The following is a 19,249-nucleotide window of genomic DNA, read 5'->3' on the forward strand; positions in this document are numbered from 1 at the left end:
CTAGAGCACAAGAAAATCGCTACTTGGGACGATGCCGCAATCGAGTTTGCTAAACAATATGCGGATAATGCTGAAATCCAAGTCAACATGCGCACTTTAGAGGTTCTTACCCAAAATGACAAAGAAGGTTCCACCGATTTCCTAAGTCGGTGGAGGAAGACTAGTACTCAACTTGTTGAACGTCCGGATGAGGCTACCCTTGTGGAAAAATTTGTGGACAACCTAAAGCCCATCTATGCAAATCATTTGAGGTATCAAAACATCAAGACTTTCAAATATTTGACCGTACTAGGGACAAGGATCGAAGATGACATTCGTAAAGGGCTCTTGTCCAAAACGATAGGTCGTGGATACCAAGGCTCAACAAGTCGTTCTTACGGCTCCCCTAGCAAGACTGATGAAGTTAACCTCCTTGAGCCATCTAAGAAGAGTACCCCTCCAAGGAAATTCACAAATCTAGGGGACACGTATTCCAACGCTGTGAAAAGATTGATGAAACTCGGAAACTTCAACCCATAGGCCCTACGCCCAACCGAAAAGAAATCCAAGTTCGGGATAAGAATTCGTCTCATGAGTACCATAGAGGTAAGGGACATGATACAAAGAAATGCTACAAATTTAAAAATGTACTTCAAGACATGATTGAAGACGGTCGCCTACCAATACCACCTGGAGGTAAGCCTAACAACACTAAGAATCCTCTTGGAGTTCTAGTGATTACAAATGAAGAATCTACCATAGATTGTTCACATCTCATTTCTCCATTCGAAAATGAAGTTCATGCAATAGAAAATGAAGGGAACTACTCCACCATTTCCCCAACCATCACTGATTTCATCGCATGGGCAAAAAGTGTGGATAGGCAAGTCTTGGAACTAGAGAGTGCAGTGGCAACCTTACGTGGCCCCAACGCCACACCTAGAGAACGCGCACCACTAGTTTTCTCTCAAAACACTACAATGCAAGAAGTAGTAGCCATGGTTGATGAACTAGTCGACCAAATTATCCAATTAGAAGCAGAAATCATGAGAATGAGGGAACTTGTTGCTATCAATGGAATATAGGCCGACGATGACGAAGATCTGTATCTCACTGAACACTACTTTGTAACACCCCGATTTATGAAGGAGTCTTTAGCAAGACATTCCCTAATAAACCGGACTGTTACCATCTCGGTTTCCCGAGGTAGTGAATAACAAATTAAACTCCAAGGCAAAATATATAATTACTTTAACTTAATTATTACAAAACCTCTTTTACATCAAATTACAAGGAACTAACATAAATGAAAGTGAAAGTCTTCTAAATGATGATCTAGCTACTAAGTCTTCTGATCCAGTGTCTCACGCCCATCAAGCTCCCAGCCTATCTCATAAACCTGTCAAGCCTGCTCCCCAATATTTGGATCGTCACAGGTGTTTACGAATACACAGGGTCAACCACGAGGTTGAGTAGGGAATACAATGAAACAACAAATAATGATATGCATGCTCCTCCGTCACCTCCATCTCCATCTCAACTCATATCTCATAACCCGAACACCCGAACCATACCGATCCCCTGAGACTATATATCGACCGTAGCCGATCCGCCACCGTACTGAGGACACCAGGGCAAGTCCTGCAGAACCCGCCTGGGCCTTATCACAACATCATCTTCACCACACCACATCACCACAACATCCTCCATCTCCAATGCATATGAATGCTCAAAAGAAATTAATGCAACACAATATATATATCTTTGAACTGATCAATCATAAAATCATGCCGCTTACCAAATGTTGTGATAACATACTCAATACGATCAATTCAGTCAATCACCTTCCAAAGATATGAATCATAACGTAAATCAACAGCCACGAAGCAAGTCAACGTTCACAGTTTGGTCATACGAAATACAAACAAGTCAACACAATTCAACATCAACGATAATAAGTCAAGTGTATTTCCCTACCTTTTCGCAACCCAAGCACACACAAGCAATCACTTATGATCCTTCACTTATCCATCACCTACATAACATAATTATGTATAATTACCATCTACACAGTCAATTAATCATGCGCATAACCTAGACTCATCATAACTTAATAGGAATATCAATTTAAAGAACAAACACGACTTTTCCTGATTTTCTTGCTCATGGCAGACTCGGTATAAAATGAATAACTAATTCCAGAAAATTCGAATTGATGCAAGGCCAATTGAATTGGAATCCCATGAGTCTTAGCTACAATTTATATCTAACGTGTTTTTCTCAAATTCCAAACTTATCAAGGGTTTTCAGACTGATTTCCAAAAACTGACAGAAACCGTCGCATAAAAAGTATTGATTCATAAAACGAGTTTGACAAATGATTCTTAAGTAAAACCAACGCCTAACTCATCTAAACTCTTTAAATTAAATATATGAAAAATACCCAGCACCAATTCAATATCTAAATTATGTTTTAGAAGTAATCTTTCAGCCTCTACTGATTTGCGGACTTTTTAGATAGACGTTCACAAATAATTTCTTCAGGAAAAACTACACGGTGAAATGCTACCAATTTTCACAGGCATAAACTAGGCTTGGAATAAATATAAGTCTCTTCTTTAACTTTTTGCATCCCACGGCTTTAAGACAGGTAAAACACTCAAATAACACAGACCAACGAATCTGTAAATTGCTGTAACTATTCCATTCATTTATCTCATACAATTTATAATCAAAAACCCCCAAACCAATTCTAGGGTTACGAAAATTATCCCAATACTACTATAATTATGCTAATAATTGAATAAAGAGGTAATAGGATAGTCTACTTACGAAATAGGATGAGAATAGGCCGAGAAATCGCCTCGCATTCCTCACGCGCTCCCTTCACACACGGCTCCCTCTTCTCTCTTTTCTCTCTTTTCTCATGGTTAAAATGAATATGGTGATAGGGAGATTAGGGTTTGGTTAGATGGGTTATACATATAGGATAGGTGCTATTAAGACGATACGGGCCTAACCTAGTTAGATTAATTAAAACCCGAGTCACATAATTACCCGAGTCACAAATACACTACACGATCCAGCTGGTAACTCGGCCTAATATAATATCATATTAAAATACCGGGTATTACATACTTAGTCAAAGTCAGTGAGGAAAGAGTCCAGAATTGTGAAGATCAAAATGTAGATCACCTCACTCGTTTAGGACGCCCATACCAAAATACTCCCCAAAATGGTCCCATAGCAAACGGTCCAACCAATGTAGTCACACCAAGTGATAATGAAAAAGCTCTACCGACCATCTACTAAAGCAACTATAAAAGACAAAGGCTAATCTTTCAGTCTGGCAACTAGTGTCAAGCTCATTCCCACATCGCCAAGCTTTGGCCAAACTAAATGTGGCACATGACTCCACACCCGACGACGTGGTCAACTTGGTCTTCAAAGAATCACCAAAGCTAAGTAATCCTATTACTTTCTCGTATGAGGATTTGCCACCCTTCGGTGCTAGTCATAACTTGGCGCTTTATATCACCGTCATTTGCTTAAAGAAGAATGTGCCAATGACCATAGTAGATGATGGATCCGCGTTCAATGTCATACCCTTGAAAACGGCATATAAATTAGGCATGAAAGAATCAGATAGGACTCCTACCAATCAAGGTTTTCGCGCATATGATGGTACACGACGAAAGGTGGTGGGACTTGTTGACCTAACCATAGCCACAGGGCCGATTGAGCGAAAGGTCAATTTCCAAATAGTAGACATTGAGGCATCCTTCAACATACTTCTGGGAAGTCTCTGGATTCACGCTTCCAAAGCGATAACATCCACACTCCACCAGAAAATCAAAATCCCAGTAAATGATAAGGTGGTGACGATCACTTCGTTGCCCATCAAGGCAATCATCAAAAAGAAGTCAAGCAATCAAGTCCTTACAGATCCAGTGCATGAACATGGGGGCTTTCATATCATAAACGTCATAGAGAGTGAATTGGCACCATTATACTTCAATCCCTACTCTAACCTAGTAGTCAACCACATACTCAAAACCCAAAGATACTTCCCGGGAATGCCTTTGAATCCTGTCCGCAGGAGCACCATTGCCCCCTACAAGGAGGGTAATTCACAAAGAATACCCCTTGGATTAGGATACAAACCCACCAAAGAGGAAGTTCTCGAGATGCTCGCTCAAATTCCAAACCGTAAGAATGTGGGAATCCAAATGCGACCCTATCTCCCTACTCTAAATGGATACTTCGTTGGGGAAGGAAGTCAAGAACTCTTTCATGGATTTCCCAAACCTTGGCATTATCTCGAAAGGAAGTTAGCCGGAATCAAGATCTTTCACGATTGCTACTTCATTCCTCCAGAAACGGTTCCTACCATCAAGACTCGTCAAGCACCTTGCCTAGAAGATCGATTTGTTAGAGCCGTGCAGGACGAGATCATTACTATGATACTTCAAGATGATCACTTCAACCCTACCGCGTTAATCACAGAAATCAACACCAAACAGCAGAAAGGATGGAGAAAATCGATCAAGTGGACAAACAATCAAGGAAGACTCTTCAAGCTTACTACTGGAAAAGGAGAGATGTTCAAAAGAGAACCAGAAGACGATGAATTTGAGTCGGAGTCAGAGTCGGAGTCTAGAGAGGTTCCTAGAGAGTCTCCTCCTGTCGTCATTCCCACTCCCCTCGTTTATCCTAGCCTAGTGTCGAATAGCAACAGTAGTTCGGGAAATGTCCCAACCACTGTCCCTTTACCACCACTGACCACATATCAGATGGCTTCTTTGTTTCAACTTTTCTCAAATCTTAATATGAATAAATCAGGTTCTGCTTACTCTTCGTGTTATCTTGAATGCAATTTTGTTTACGATGATGATGAGAATTACCCAAACCCAAACTCAATCGAGATACCTCCCTACATAGCCAAAGAAATACTACAAGAGGGGGAAGAGGGACCAGTGATAGAAGATACTGAACCCATCAACGTAGGAACTGAACTAGAACCCCAAGAACTTAGGATAGGGATAACCCTGAGCCCCACCGAAAGGGCCAATTTCATAGACCTCCTACACGAGTTCAAAGACGTTTTTGCTTAGTCCTACAATGATATGCCAGGGATCGACAGGGAGATTGCTGAGCATAGAATCCCAATCAAACCAGGGTTCAAACCCGTGAAACAGAAGCTTCGAAGAATGAGGACATAATGGGCTCTCAAGATCAAAGAAGAAGTCGATAAACAATTCAAAGTCGGGTTCATCAAAGTTTCCGAGTACTCGACTGGGTAGCTAACATAGTACCCGTACCCAAAAAGGATGGGAGAATCCGTGTTTGTGTTGACTTTAGAGACTTAAACAAAGCAAGCCCTAAGGATGGCTTTCCTCTACCACATATCGACATATTAGTGGATAATACAGCGGATCATGCGTTGCTATCCTTCATGGATGGATACGCGGGATATAACCAGATCAAGATGGCCTTAGAGGACATGCATAAGACCGCATTTGTCATTCAATGGGGAATCTACTGCTACACGGTTATGCCATTTGGGTTAATCAACACCGGAGCTACATACCAACGCACCGCAACTATGCTCATACATGACATGATGCATAAAGAAGTTGAGGTATACGTAGATGACATGATTGTCAAGTCCAAGGAAAGAGAGGGACATATTGCGAACCTTCACAAATTCTTCTCGAGGCTAAGGAAGTGCAACATGAGACTCAATCCTCAGAAATGCGCATTCGGAGTGACATCTGGCAAACTCCTAGGATACGTGGTTAGCCAACGAGGTATAGAAATAGACCCTTCAAAGGTCAAAGCTTTAATCGAAATGCCGCAACCTCAAACAGAGAAAGAAGTTAGGGGATTCCTAGGCAAGTTACAATATATCAGTCGATTCATATCGAAACTCATCATGATCTGTGAACCCATATTCAAGAAGTTAAAGAAAACAGATCACACCATGTGGGATGATGACTGTCATAAGGCTTTCGAACGAATCAAGGAAATACTAGCCAAACCGCCAGTGCTCATGCCACCCCAACGAGATCAACCTCTTGGTTTATATCTCATGGTAACTGAAACGGCCATGGGCGCCATGCTAGCTCAAACCATAGGAAAAGAAGAAAGAGCCATCTACTACCTTAGTAAGAAGTTCTTGGAGTACGAGTGCAAATACACACCACTCGAGAAGACATGCCTCGCTCTTGTGTGGGCAACGAAGAAGCCACGCTACTACATGCTTAGCTACTCCGTCAAAATATTCTCAAAAACGGATCCTGTCAAATACCTCTTCGAGAAACTCGTTCTCAATGGACGTCTAGCGAGATGGACTTTGATGCTCTCTGAGTTTGATCTTAAATATGTACCTTTGAAAGTCATAAAGGGGCGCGCCGTTGCCGAATTCTTCGCAGAGAATCCCATCAATGATACACAAACGATAGACACTTGGTCATTTCCGGATGAGGATATACTCAAAATAGATGCAGACTCCTGGGACCTCTATTTTGATGGAGCATCGAACTTAAGAGGATTTGGAATAGGGGTGTTTCTCATTTCTCCTGAAGGCGAGCATACACCCATCTCTGTCAAACTCGACTTCGAGGTGACAAACAACGCTGCAGAATACGAAGCATGTCTCATTGGATTGCAAGCGGCAGTAATTTTAGGCATCAAGAATCTTCGAGGACATGGGGATTCCTCTTTGATCATCAATCAAGTTACGGGATCTTGGAAAATCCGAAGCGAAAGCTTGGCACCTTATCAAGCCAGAATAGACCAAGTAGCCCAATTCTTCGATCAAGTAACCTACTTACACCTACCTCGAGAAGAAAATCAATTCGCGGATGCTCTTGCAAAACTCGCATCTTTGATTAACATGCCTGATAGTATGGTAGAAGTGCCTTTATGCATCGAACGACGATCACAGCCAGCTTATGTGCACCAAATCACCGATGAAGAGGAAATTACGGAGGAGCCTTGGTTCCAAGCAATCCTAAACTTCAAACTCAACGGCACATATCCACCAAAAATGAACAAAAGAGGGCAACGGTCTATCCGTTTGCTAGCTTCCCAATACATCCTCATGCAAGGAGAGTTATACAAAAGAACACCTCTTAGTGTAATCCTACGTTGTCTTGATCGTTCATAGGAATGAAAAGTGATGGAAGAAGTCCATGATGGAGAATGTGGCCCTCACATGAGTGGACCCATGATGGCAAAGAAAATCACACGTTTAGGATATTATTGGTGTTGGGAAATGTGTCCTCAACAATAGTGCGATTACATGATTTAAATATCATTATTAAATCTCATTTTAAAGAATACAATTGGGAAGTAATATTGTTACTGTCAACTGGTCAACATATATCGGTAATGATTGGCTGACTAGAGTTTGACATTACTGTCGTGTGACGGTGGTGATCAGTTGACCCCCTAGGTCATACCTAAAGGGCAATACTCTTAATTGACTATTTAATTAATCGTATAATGTTGCGAGTTAATTAAATTATTTGAAAAATTGACGGACGATTTTGGAAGTAAAATTTACGTATCAAATTGAAATGTGATTAAATGAGATACGGTCTGAGTAATTGAATTGTATCATTACTCGGATGAAATTATTGTTTAAAGAAACAATCGGAATTGAATGAATTATTATAAATACAATCTGTTGTGATTTATAAATTGGTAAAATATTTTGGCACAAGTAATTATGACATTACTAAGTCGATTTTTGTATGTGACGTATTTTTATTAATACGTTGATTTTTAATATGTTAAAAATACATGACAAATTTATGTCACATATGACATGTGACATATTGACATTTGACAAAAATAATATGGATCTCATATTATCAAAAGTGCCGAAATATTAGAGGAGTATTAGGGTAAAATTGTGTTTATATTTTAAATAGAAAACATAATGATTAAAAAGCTAAAGTAGCCATGCAACCCTACTCACCTTGTGAAGACAAATATGGGCATGCATTGGCTCCCCCAAAAGGCTCCTCCCAACCGGTTTTCCTAGAGGCTTTTAGAGAGTTTTTCCTCTCTAAAATTATTCACTCATTCACATCAAAAATTTCTAGTTAGAAAGATAATTTCCTCTCTACATTTTAATGATAAATTAGAGAGATAATATACTCCAAGAATACCTTCTCCTACCCGGTTTTAGGAGCATAAACCAAACAATTTTTGGTTCAATTTTTCACTAGATTAATATTATACTAGCTCAAATAATATTAATTAGATTAAGAGTTAAGCCTTGGGTATAAAGCTTAGGGAGAGATCTTATACTTAGATCTTGTTCATCCATAAGGAAAGCTCAAGAACAAAAGAAAAGGAGATTTCTTTTGTGCCCAATAAAACCGAAACATCAATGTAAGGATGTGATTTCTCTTCTATTTATATTTTGTTTGCATGCATAAAATCCGTTTTAATTTTATGACAAATTAATTAGACATATATGAGTATGTTAATATGTATATGAATCTACATTTCCTTCAATCGGTATCTAGAGCCACGGTTGTTTGCATGCAAATTGGTTAAAAGTTTTTCCGAGTTATATGAATAACAAATAAAACTTGTAAAATTTGTGTTATTATGATATATCACGAAATTATTACATGCATGTTAATATTTCTGGTCCTAAAATTTTTTAGGATATTTTGGTTAATTTTTCGGATTTTTATTGTTCATAATTTACAATAATGGCATTTAAATGTGATTTTACGAGTAAAAATGTCATTTTTGGTCTAAAATTAGCTATACTTCGAATTTTCACTTGGTTTTTGGATATGTTGTCATATATATTATTTTGAGATAACCTGTAAATTTTCATAATTTTTGGACTTGTTATGCTCGAAAAATGAATTTTTCATTATTAAATTCGGATTTAAGTGAAAAATAGGTTAATATGAGTTAAATTTCGAATCTGGTCATAGAAATTTAATATGTTGTCACATGCAATTTTACAAGATGTCTGTAAAATTATTGGCTATAAAGAAGTCTTTTTGCATGATTTATGAATTTTTGAAGAAAAATAGCATAAATAGTGACATTATTAGTGGAAAATTAATAAAACATAATCTATGACTTAGGAAAAACGTCTAATGTTGCATTTTATTATCTTTTTCAGATCTAAAATTGAAAAGTTAATGAAAATAATTTTTCCATGTTTTTATGATTATTTTATTAAAAAATCGATAAACCGCAACATTGTTTTTCCGGAAAAATTTCGAAATTTTTAACCTACGATTTTGAACATTATGAGTGTCATGGAATTTTTCCAGAATGTTCATGAGTTTAAATTTCAAATTTTGAATTTATTTGAAATTTTGTGATTTATTTGAAGATTAATAGCTTATTTTTGTATTTTTTTAGTCCATTTATGAACAATTTTATAAAATATGGGTTAATTATGGTCAAATTATTAGTGAAGACTATATTTTGAGTCCTAAGAGGTTAGGGTAATTAACTTATGCATAAATATGAGTTTATGTATTTTTGTGATTATAAAATGTTAAAATCACGCAAATCCGTAAAAACCGAGTAATATACGATATTGGCTAATTAAAAGGCGATTTAGCATAAAATTGAGCATGTTCATACATATTATAATGCTGCATTTTCTTTATGATTGTCATAATTTTAATTTATGTAATTTTTGAATTATGTAATTTTACTTAGTATGGCCTTAGTTTTAATTGGTATTTCCGAAATGTATGGGAATATCGATTCGGTTGTAATTTTATTGTGATCTCGTATCACCGTTTTGTAATTTAATAGATTTATTTTATTTTTAGTTACAAATGTATAATAGGAAATTATGTAATTTATTATGTAATTTTATTCATTCCGGAGTTCCCAAAGACGGATTTCTTCAAGAATGGCGATACATAAAGACGGTGTTACCTCGAGATGCGTGCCACAACCGAAATTCAAGGGACCAATGGAGTTGGTTTCCGAATATGTAATAGTTAAATAGTTTTTCTATTTTAGGAAAGGCCATACTAGGATTTATTTATCTTTATGCTTGCATTTTATTTTATGTCACATGCATTGCTAAATCGCCATAACTAAACATGCATTGTCATTTTATCGAGTTTATCGACCGTGTCAATTAAAATTATCGTAGTTCACCGCTTTAGTTCACTTAAAACGTGATAGATAATAAATTGACATGACCTCTCGCTAAAACAAATCAATTGAGACATAGCCTTACCAAATAGTAGAAACCATGAAAACCTATTTCGCGAGGGAGTGCACTCGGCCCTACCGGGGTACAAACCTTGTTACGTAGGGGAAGTGGGTGATGAGTGTTAATCCACCGAGTTCATGTTAATGAGGGTTTCATCGGCCATACCGTGCCCAAGTTGATGTGGATTTGGATCATGGACACATTTATTCGAAATTTGGATTGAGCTCAACGGAAGTATTCGCAACCGTAGTTGCATGTGTTCCGGGCTATAGATAAATATTAGAGTAATTTTATCGACCAAGAGTTCTAAAAGTAGAATCGATTAAAGCGTTAATCCACCGAGTTATATTGATAAGGGTTTCATCGGCCATACCGTGCCTAAGTCGATATGAATTTGGGTCTTGGAATCATTTATCATAGTTGGGTAGAGGTCACTATGTAAATGCTATACTTGTTTACAAGTATTAATAAAACGATAAATGTTAAGTTTTCCATTATTCCGTTATCATATTGTTCTATTTCTTTACCACAATTCATATACGATATAATTTCGATTTTAATTCAAATCTCCATTAAAACATCGTAACTAAAGACAAATATAAATTTTCTTCTAAAAACCTTATATTATCCATTGGAAGGATCTCTTGTAAAGAGTATAGATAAAAGTTATTCATTATCAAACAGGTTTTTGATTCTTGACTAACACATCTACTTACAATGGATTGTTTTTCATATACTTAATTGAATTAAGTACCTTGAAGCGATAAATTGTCTTGGTAATTAGTTTTGTCAGAATTCGTAATTGACCAAAATAACGCAACCACTTCAATGAAAGTTTTAAGATTAAAACGATTGAATTGAAGAGTAATCTTTATAAAATTCACCTTTGCTTCTCTAAGTAAAGACTCATTGAAATGAGTGGGAGCATTCTCTTAAACCGTTAAGATGAGGACGAGGTTAAAGAAGTAAAATTAGAATGGAATTGATACAAGGTAATGTTAAAGGTAAAGTTGTTGAGAATAACGATACTAAACCTATCAATCCCGACCGATAAAGTTTCCATTGTCTTAAATGTTGGACACGAGAAAGGAAACTACCCCAAATTATTGAAGAATCAACAAGTTAGTTGTGGGACATCTAATGGGACCTTCTTCGTTAAATGTTTATTTGATTAAACATAAATTTTGCTAGTATTACTTCGTCAATATTAGAAACCGGTGGTGGTTTTCATCATTATGTTTGATACATAGGATGATTAGAATATGACGACTAGCAACAATGAAATCAAGAGATAGAGTCATTGTGTACTAAATCTAGTTTTCGGGTTTGGAGTTGTACTTAATTGTGACTATTAAGTACATAAACTCTAAATAAGAATACAATTTGTTAAAGATACAAAAGAGGTTTCACTTTTGTGACCCTATACACCATGATTTGATGAATGGCAAGCCCATCATCAAGGTGATTATATTCTAAACCAAACTAGAATGATATATCATGAAGATGATGCAAGACTCAAATTGGTAACCCAAGATTAAACCTTAAATTTTGGAATGATGAACGCAAAGAGTTATCGAGTACTCTTGAAACCATTAGATTGTTAATGGTATATGCGTATCTTGTATTCAAAGCAAGATGTCTCGTGCCTTTTGGTTGAAAAGGAGATCGAGGTTGTATATCATGGATCCAAAATAGGTTAATCATTTTCTTTTACCAACGATTTAAGTTGACGCTAATATGTTCACTTAATAAGGTAAAAGGAGAAATCTTTGAAGAACTTCAAAGAGTTCAAGGAATCACGATTTATTCGTGATGGGATTATCAAAGTGAAGACTTTGATATAAGCCAAAGGAAATGTGATATAGTATCACAAGTTAATCTCTCTTAGCACGCATTATGGAATAATGTGTGATTAGATAAGAAATCAAACGCTATTCGATATGGTTTGGATTTCAATCAAGTTACTTTGAGTTACTTGATCCTTTTGGGGATTTTATCATTTTTGTCTAAATTATTTTTCCACTAAATCGAATCATATGAGATATGAAATGGTAAGGGTACCATGTTTGTAAGTTTTCAGAAGAAACAAGTGCTCATTTTTCCCTTTTCAATTATCACGAGTACGACGGGTTTGCCGGCTCGTGAAGCTGTCTTTCTAAAATACAAGTTTATTTCTAGAAGACAGAGTGGGAGAAATTATTCATGAGCCACAAAGAATGTTATGTCGCAAGAAACTGGTCTTTCTTGGCTACATGAGACGTTTTGTGTAAGATGTTGTTTCTTTAAAACCTAGGAGGTTAAATTCGTCACTTGTTGAAAATGATGAATTCATGATACTTTTAAGAAAGTAAAGAGCTTATAACTTACAAAAGAAATTGTTTGATTCAAGTTGATTACTTCTGGAAAGTAATCAACAAATGACTAACATAAGAGTGTTTAAGTCACAACTCAATACAAGGCTTAGAGCCATGAGAATCCGAAATAAAAGGCTTGATAAGTGACAAAGGGTTTTGCACTAATAAAGAGATATTTCAAAGCAAGATAGGTTGCAAAGGGTTTTGCACAAATTGAAATGCTTAAGTCTATTTGGATCTTCTTAGGGATTGTGTTTCGTTATGAGGTTATGAAATACATAGCGAGTGAATCTAAAACCCACTTCTTCAATAGAAGGAATGTATTCAATACATGTCTTGAGTTTAGTAGATTCTTGCAATCCTAAGATAATGTGAAACTTAAGAGAGGGTCTTAAGTATGACATCAATGAGTTAGAATCAACATTTTGATCATGTGATAAAACATTTCTCGATAAGTCGAGAAGTTGTGTTTATACATGGAGTTTAGTGGGAGTTACGGAAATGTTAATTAGTCTTATATGTGAATGACATATTGATCATCGAGAATGATTTAAGACTTTTGGAGTAATACAATACATCTTTAATATCTAGATTTATGTAGATAAATCCACATGATATTAGCGTCAATAAGAAGTCTTATGTTGATAAGATTCGTGACTAGTTCAGCCAAGTTGAACATATTTGATTGATTCCATTTGCTTCCGCTGCCAAATCAATCAAATAGAAAATGATGTATAACACTTCATATACTTTGAGTATGATGAATTGTTTTCAAAATCGAATTTAAGTAATCTTTGCAAAGTAAGCCATGAAGATTAACCTTAAGTACTTGCAGAAGCATTAAGGAAATAAAGCAAAGTGTTTATGATGCAATTTTGCGTAAGGGTATTACACAAGTGACAATTGACAATTGAGATTGCGCATGGTTTCCGACAAAACCATAATCAAAACACATAAGGATGGTTAAGATACCATTGTGGTTATGATATTTAAGAAATAGATTTTCTAGAATCGTTCTAGGCAATAAAGAACAATGAGAGATATTTATAACGGAAATTGAGTACACTTGCAATCATGAGATGTGCCAGAGGATGAGTCCCGCACACTGTGAAAACAGTGGGAGCTATTCTTAGGCTAAGAGGGCCTATGTCTTGATTGGATCTCGACACGTACTCAGAAAGTTTTGTAACGTAAATGTATACATTACAAAGGAAAACGAATATGTAGTAAGGTTGAGTAAGGTACAAGAAGTTGATAAAACCTACTAACCAAAGCCTTCTCAAAGGCTAAGCATGATGAGTCATGTCATTTCAATTGAATTGAAATGAACAACTACGTACAAGATCATATTAGATTATAGAACATGAAATAGTAATCAGGCATTGACTATTCATATGTGATAATCGCATTTGTCGTTCGAGTTTTTTCTTTAAAAACTCCTTTTTATACTTTGTTACATCCAAACGGGTTGTAGTGACAATTGAACCCCGTTAAAGTGAACACGGATTAACATTGTATTCGCCCATAGTCACTTGTATGAGGTGACGTCTCGAAGTGACTAGAGTGTGATGCGATTGATGGCAAGTTCAAATGCCATAGAGTCATGTGAGATGACTAGTCGATCACATAGGCAGATCATTAGGAACGTTTTGTCGGGCCTAATGACCGCTTATAGAGTTCTCGCAAATTTATATAGCCTGGTCGTGGCGAGAGCTGCTATAGTATTCAAATGAGTCGATTCTTTTGACTAAAGACTATTCACCTAAGATGGCTCGGTTTGATTAACTTTGATTTGTGTTACTACGACCTTCGTAAATGGGGTCAAATGGGCATATTTTGGGTTATGATGGTTGTGGCTAGTCGAAGGGAATGAGTGCGATAGAATTGTCCATCCCCTTGTCGTGGTTAAAACAATATCTCGGGGCCACTTGAGGAGTAATGAATCGAAAATGCGTGGCCACGCTCGGAAGGTATCCGTGTGGATAAATCCGGTCAATCGCTTATTCTCCGGATCGAGGAAACCACTCTCGATATGATCACTTGCAAGTACGACCTGAAAGACACCTTGCATTGAGTGGGAGATAGTAATAGGACAAGAGAATTGGTAACGCACACTTGTCGAGGACAAGTGGGAGATTGTTGGGAAATGTGTCCTCAACAATAGTGCGATTACATGATTTAAATATCATTATTAAATCTCATTTTAAAGAATACAATTGGGAAGTAATATTGTTACTGTCAACTGGTCAACATATATCGGTAATGATTGGCTGACTAGAGTTTGACATTACTGTCGTGTGACGGTGGTGGTCATACCTAAAGGGCAATACTCTTAATTGACTATTTAATTAATCGTATAATGGTGCGAGTTAATTAAATTATTTGAAAAATTGACGGACGATTTTGGAAGTAAAATTTACGTATCAAATTGAAATGTGATTAAATGAGATACGGTCTGAGTAATTGAATTGTATCATTACTCGGATGAAATTATTGTTTAAAGAAACAATCGGAATTGAATGAATTATTATAAATACAATCTGTTGTGATTTATAAATTGGTAAAATATTTTGGCACGAGTAATTATGACATTACTAAGTCGATTTTTGTATGTGACGTATTTTTATTAATACGTTGATTTTTAATATGTTAAAAATACATGACAAATTTATGTCACATATGACATGTGACATATTGACATTTGACAAAAATAATATGGATCTCATATTATCAAAAGTGCCGAAATATTAGAGGAGTATTAGGGTAAAATTGTGTTTATATTTTAAATAGAAAACATAATGATTAAAAAGCTAAAGTAGCCATGCAACCCTACTCACCTTGTGAAGACAAATATGGGCATGCATTGGCTCCCCCAAAAGGCTCCTCCCAACCGGTTTTACTAGAGGCTTTTAGAGAGTTTTTCCTCTCTAAAATTATTCATTCATTCACATCAAAAATTTCTAGTTAGAAAGATAATTTCCTCTCTACATTTTAATGATAAATTAGAGAGATAATATACTCCAAAAATACCTTCTCCTACCCGGTTTTAGGAGCATAAACCAAACAATTTTTGGTTCAATTTTTCACTAGATTAATATAATACTAGCTCAAATAATATTAATTAGATTAAGAGTTAAGCCTTGGGTATAAAGCTTAGGGAGAGATCTTATACTTAGATCTTGTTCATCCATAAGGAAAGCTCAAGAACAAAAGAAAAGGAGATTTCTTTTGTGCCCAATAAAACCGAAACATCAATGTAAGGATGTGATTTCTCTTCTATTTATATTTTGCTTGCATGCATAAAATCCGTTTTAATTTTATGACAAATTAATTAGACATATATGAGTATGTTAATATGTATATGAATCTACATTTCCTTCAATTGGACCACGATGGAATCTGATTGCATCAAATATGTGAGACATTGCCATAATTGCCAGATCTTCGGGAATGTGCAACATGTCCCTCCCTCATTGCTTTACACCATGACATCTCCCAGGCCATTTTCTGCTTGGGGAATTGACATCATCGGCAAGATCACTCCAGCCGGAACAGGAGGTCACTGTTTCATCCTAGTAGCAATCGATTACTTCACCAAGTGGGTAGAAGCGGCTTCCTACACCAGTCTTACGGCCAAGAACGTGGCAAAGTTCATACAAACCAATATCATCTGCCGATATGGTTGCCCACATGAGATCAACAGTGACAATGGATCACATTTCCATGCTGAGACTGAGCAATTGCTAGCCAAGTACAAAATCAGGCATCACCACTCCTCGCCATATAAACCACAAACCAATGGCGTGGTAGAGGCAGCGAACAAAAATATTGTCACAATTCTCAAGAAAATGATTGACAACTATAGAGATTGGCCGAGCAAGATACCCTTTGCCTTATGGGGATACCGTACATCCGTTAGGATGCCCACCGGGGGTACTCCTTTCTATTTGACCTACGGCATGGAAGCCGTACAACCAGTCGAGCTAGAAATACCATCCTTGCGTATTTTACTCGAAAGTCAAATACCCGAAGCCGATTGGAAGAGGGATAGATATGAAGAACTCATCCTCCTGGATGAACAAAGGTTACGTGCATTACATAATGTGCAAACAAAAAGGTTACGCCAAGGAACATCAAGGAAGGAGACTTGGTCCTCAAATCCATTAGGGCTCTTTTACCTGTCGATCCACGAGGAAAATTCAAAACCAATTGGGCCGGGCCATTCCTAGTCAAGTCCATACTTCCAGGGGGTGCAGTTAGGATCACAGACCTAGACGGGAATGAATTTGCCAAGCCAACAAACCTTGACCAATTAAAACGTTATTATGCCTAGAATAGGAGCAAAAACGCGCCTCGCGTAACCTCACGTGTCGGTCTTGTGGCACGAAATAAACGGCCCCCGGCCAAGCTGAATCAAGCTAATGTCATCTTGCTCTTGCATTTTGACAATTTGTCATTCTCATATCATCAAATAAACTAAATTGCATTTTCGGAGTAAGTAAAGCACATGCTTATTTTCTAAGTTCATTACAAGCTCTTGCTTAGAACAATTATTCTTTTACATTTACTCGAACTAAGCACAAGGGTTTGATTTCATTTTTTAATGAATACGTAGGAAATCCTTCACGGGATATAACCCACTTAATCGCTTTAAATGTAAATAGAAGGACATTTGCAAATGCATTTGAAATTCGACAAGAATAATGAAAAGAAAACCACAACGGTTTCATAACCAATCAACCTCTTTTATTTCATTCATAATAATAATACGTTACATAATAAAATCATAATAAAAATAAATAGGCTAGGATTCTAAAAACCCACCTTCTTATTGTAATAATAATAATAATAAAAGACATAGGCTACTCTTCCATTTTCCCTTTGCCTTTGTCATTCTTATCATACTTCTTGTCACGACCTCGAGTCGGACGCTCCTGCGCCACTTCCGACCTAATCACCAATGGTCTCTCTCGTGGTCTCGCTTTGTCATTCTTGCCAACCACCATCTCGACGGCAGGAGAAGTCTTCGGTTTCTTCGAAGGATGAACAAATCGAAACCCGACTTCTTCCTCTCCCTCAGTCAGATGCTTCTCCTTCTCCTTCTCCACCTCGCGAACCTTGTAGTCAACAGGTTCACGCTTCCTCAGTCTCTCGCGTTCCTCCGGAGTAGCAGCATTCCTCCACCGCATATAGGAATCCGACACCCGTAGAGCACTGACAGAAGAATTCAAGAACCAAATGTTCCTCTGAGCCCATTTGATGGCCCATTCTCTTTGACTCTCCGTAGTAAGCGCCATGGCAGTCTGTGGGACAGTGTCAAGCTTTGGGATCATCTGCTTCAATCCAACCTGCCTCATCAACCTCTCCGGGAAGATGCATATCATAAACTCCAAGCCGGGAATGCGAACAACTCGGGTAGGATCCAGGGAAGATACTCCAGTAACAGTTTTGAGGTGCCACTATGGTATGATCCATCTAATTAAGGGGCCATCTTCACTTTTCAACTTGTTTTCCCAGTAGTTGCACACTTGAGTGAAGTCCACCATGTAAAGCCTGGTCCTCATTGCAGTCGAACGAGCATGGTAAGCAGGAACATTAGCTGGGGGCTCGATCAATCGAAGACGCTCCATAAGCCAGACCTACCAAAAGCGGGTATTAGAAACGAATAAAAAACAAAACAAAAAAAAGAACAAAAAAAACGAAAAAAAAGAACAAAAAAAAAAACGAAAAAAAAAAAACAAAAAAAACGAAACAAAAGAAGAAGAAAGAAAAAGTTTCTTTTACCTGCAAAATAATGGGACTTCCCAGATAAGGTAGGTCGCGATTGGCTTTCCTGTTATCTAAGCCCAATAGGATCTCTCCAAAACACAGACAAGTTGGGCTCCTGCGCAACTCCTTTTGCTCAATCAGGCTCAAAAGACGAGGGTCGTCCCTCATGTCCTCATCAACGTGCACTTGAAGGACATATACATGCAACAGGCAAAACCCGAATGCCCTTCGCCTTGCAACATAAGAAACAGTAGGATCAGCCTTATTGATGAAGCGATCGATGAAATCCAACATTCGCACTCCTTTAGAACTCACAAGACGGTCAACATCAACTCTGGCCAATCCAAGCAAGTCTCTAAACTTATTCTTATACCCTTGAGAAGTGGAGGGAATAGCAGGAAAATGTTCCGAATCCCAGCCACCAATCGCAGCAATCTCTTCGGGAAATGGGCAAATGTCGCCTCCAGGAAAGGCAAATACGTGATGATTCGGGTCCCAATAGTCAAGACAAGCATCGAGAAACGGTTTGACTACCTTGATCAACTTCAAGCTCAAAAGTGCTCCAAAATTATAAGCACCCACGTCATACTTCTCCACACTAGAGAACTCATTTGTCCATTCTTTTAGACGAATTTCAAGAGTATTCATGATGTAGGCTTATTTTTGGAGTTTTGTGTAATAACACGAAGAAAGACGGAAGAATTATGTGAACAAAACCTCCTTCGACGTCTCTATTTATATTAAAAGTTGTTTCCTAAAATCCGTCAGAACGGACGCATCAGGGAACAGCGCAAGCAGTCTTTGCGCGCTCTTCGAAGGGACGCAGACTCTTCTTTGTGCCTCTTCCTCAGCTGTTTTTCTGTGATTTTCCGCGTTGGATCTTTCCTAAATTCCTCAACAAATAGTTTCCTATTCATACGGG

This window comes from Silene latifolia, chromosome 9 (assembly GCF_048544455.1).
Source record: "Silene latifolia isolate original U9 population chromosome 9, ASM4854445v1, whole genome shotgun sequence".
NCBI classification, from domain to species: domain Eukaryota; kingdom Viridiplantae; phylum Streptophyta; class Magnoliopsida; order Caryophyllales; family Caryophyllaceae; genus Silene; species Silene latifolia.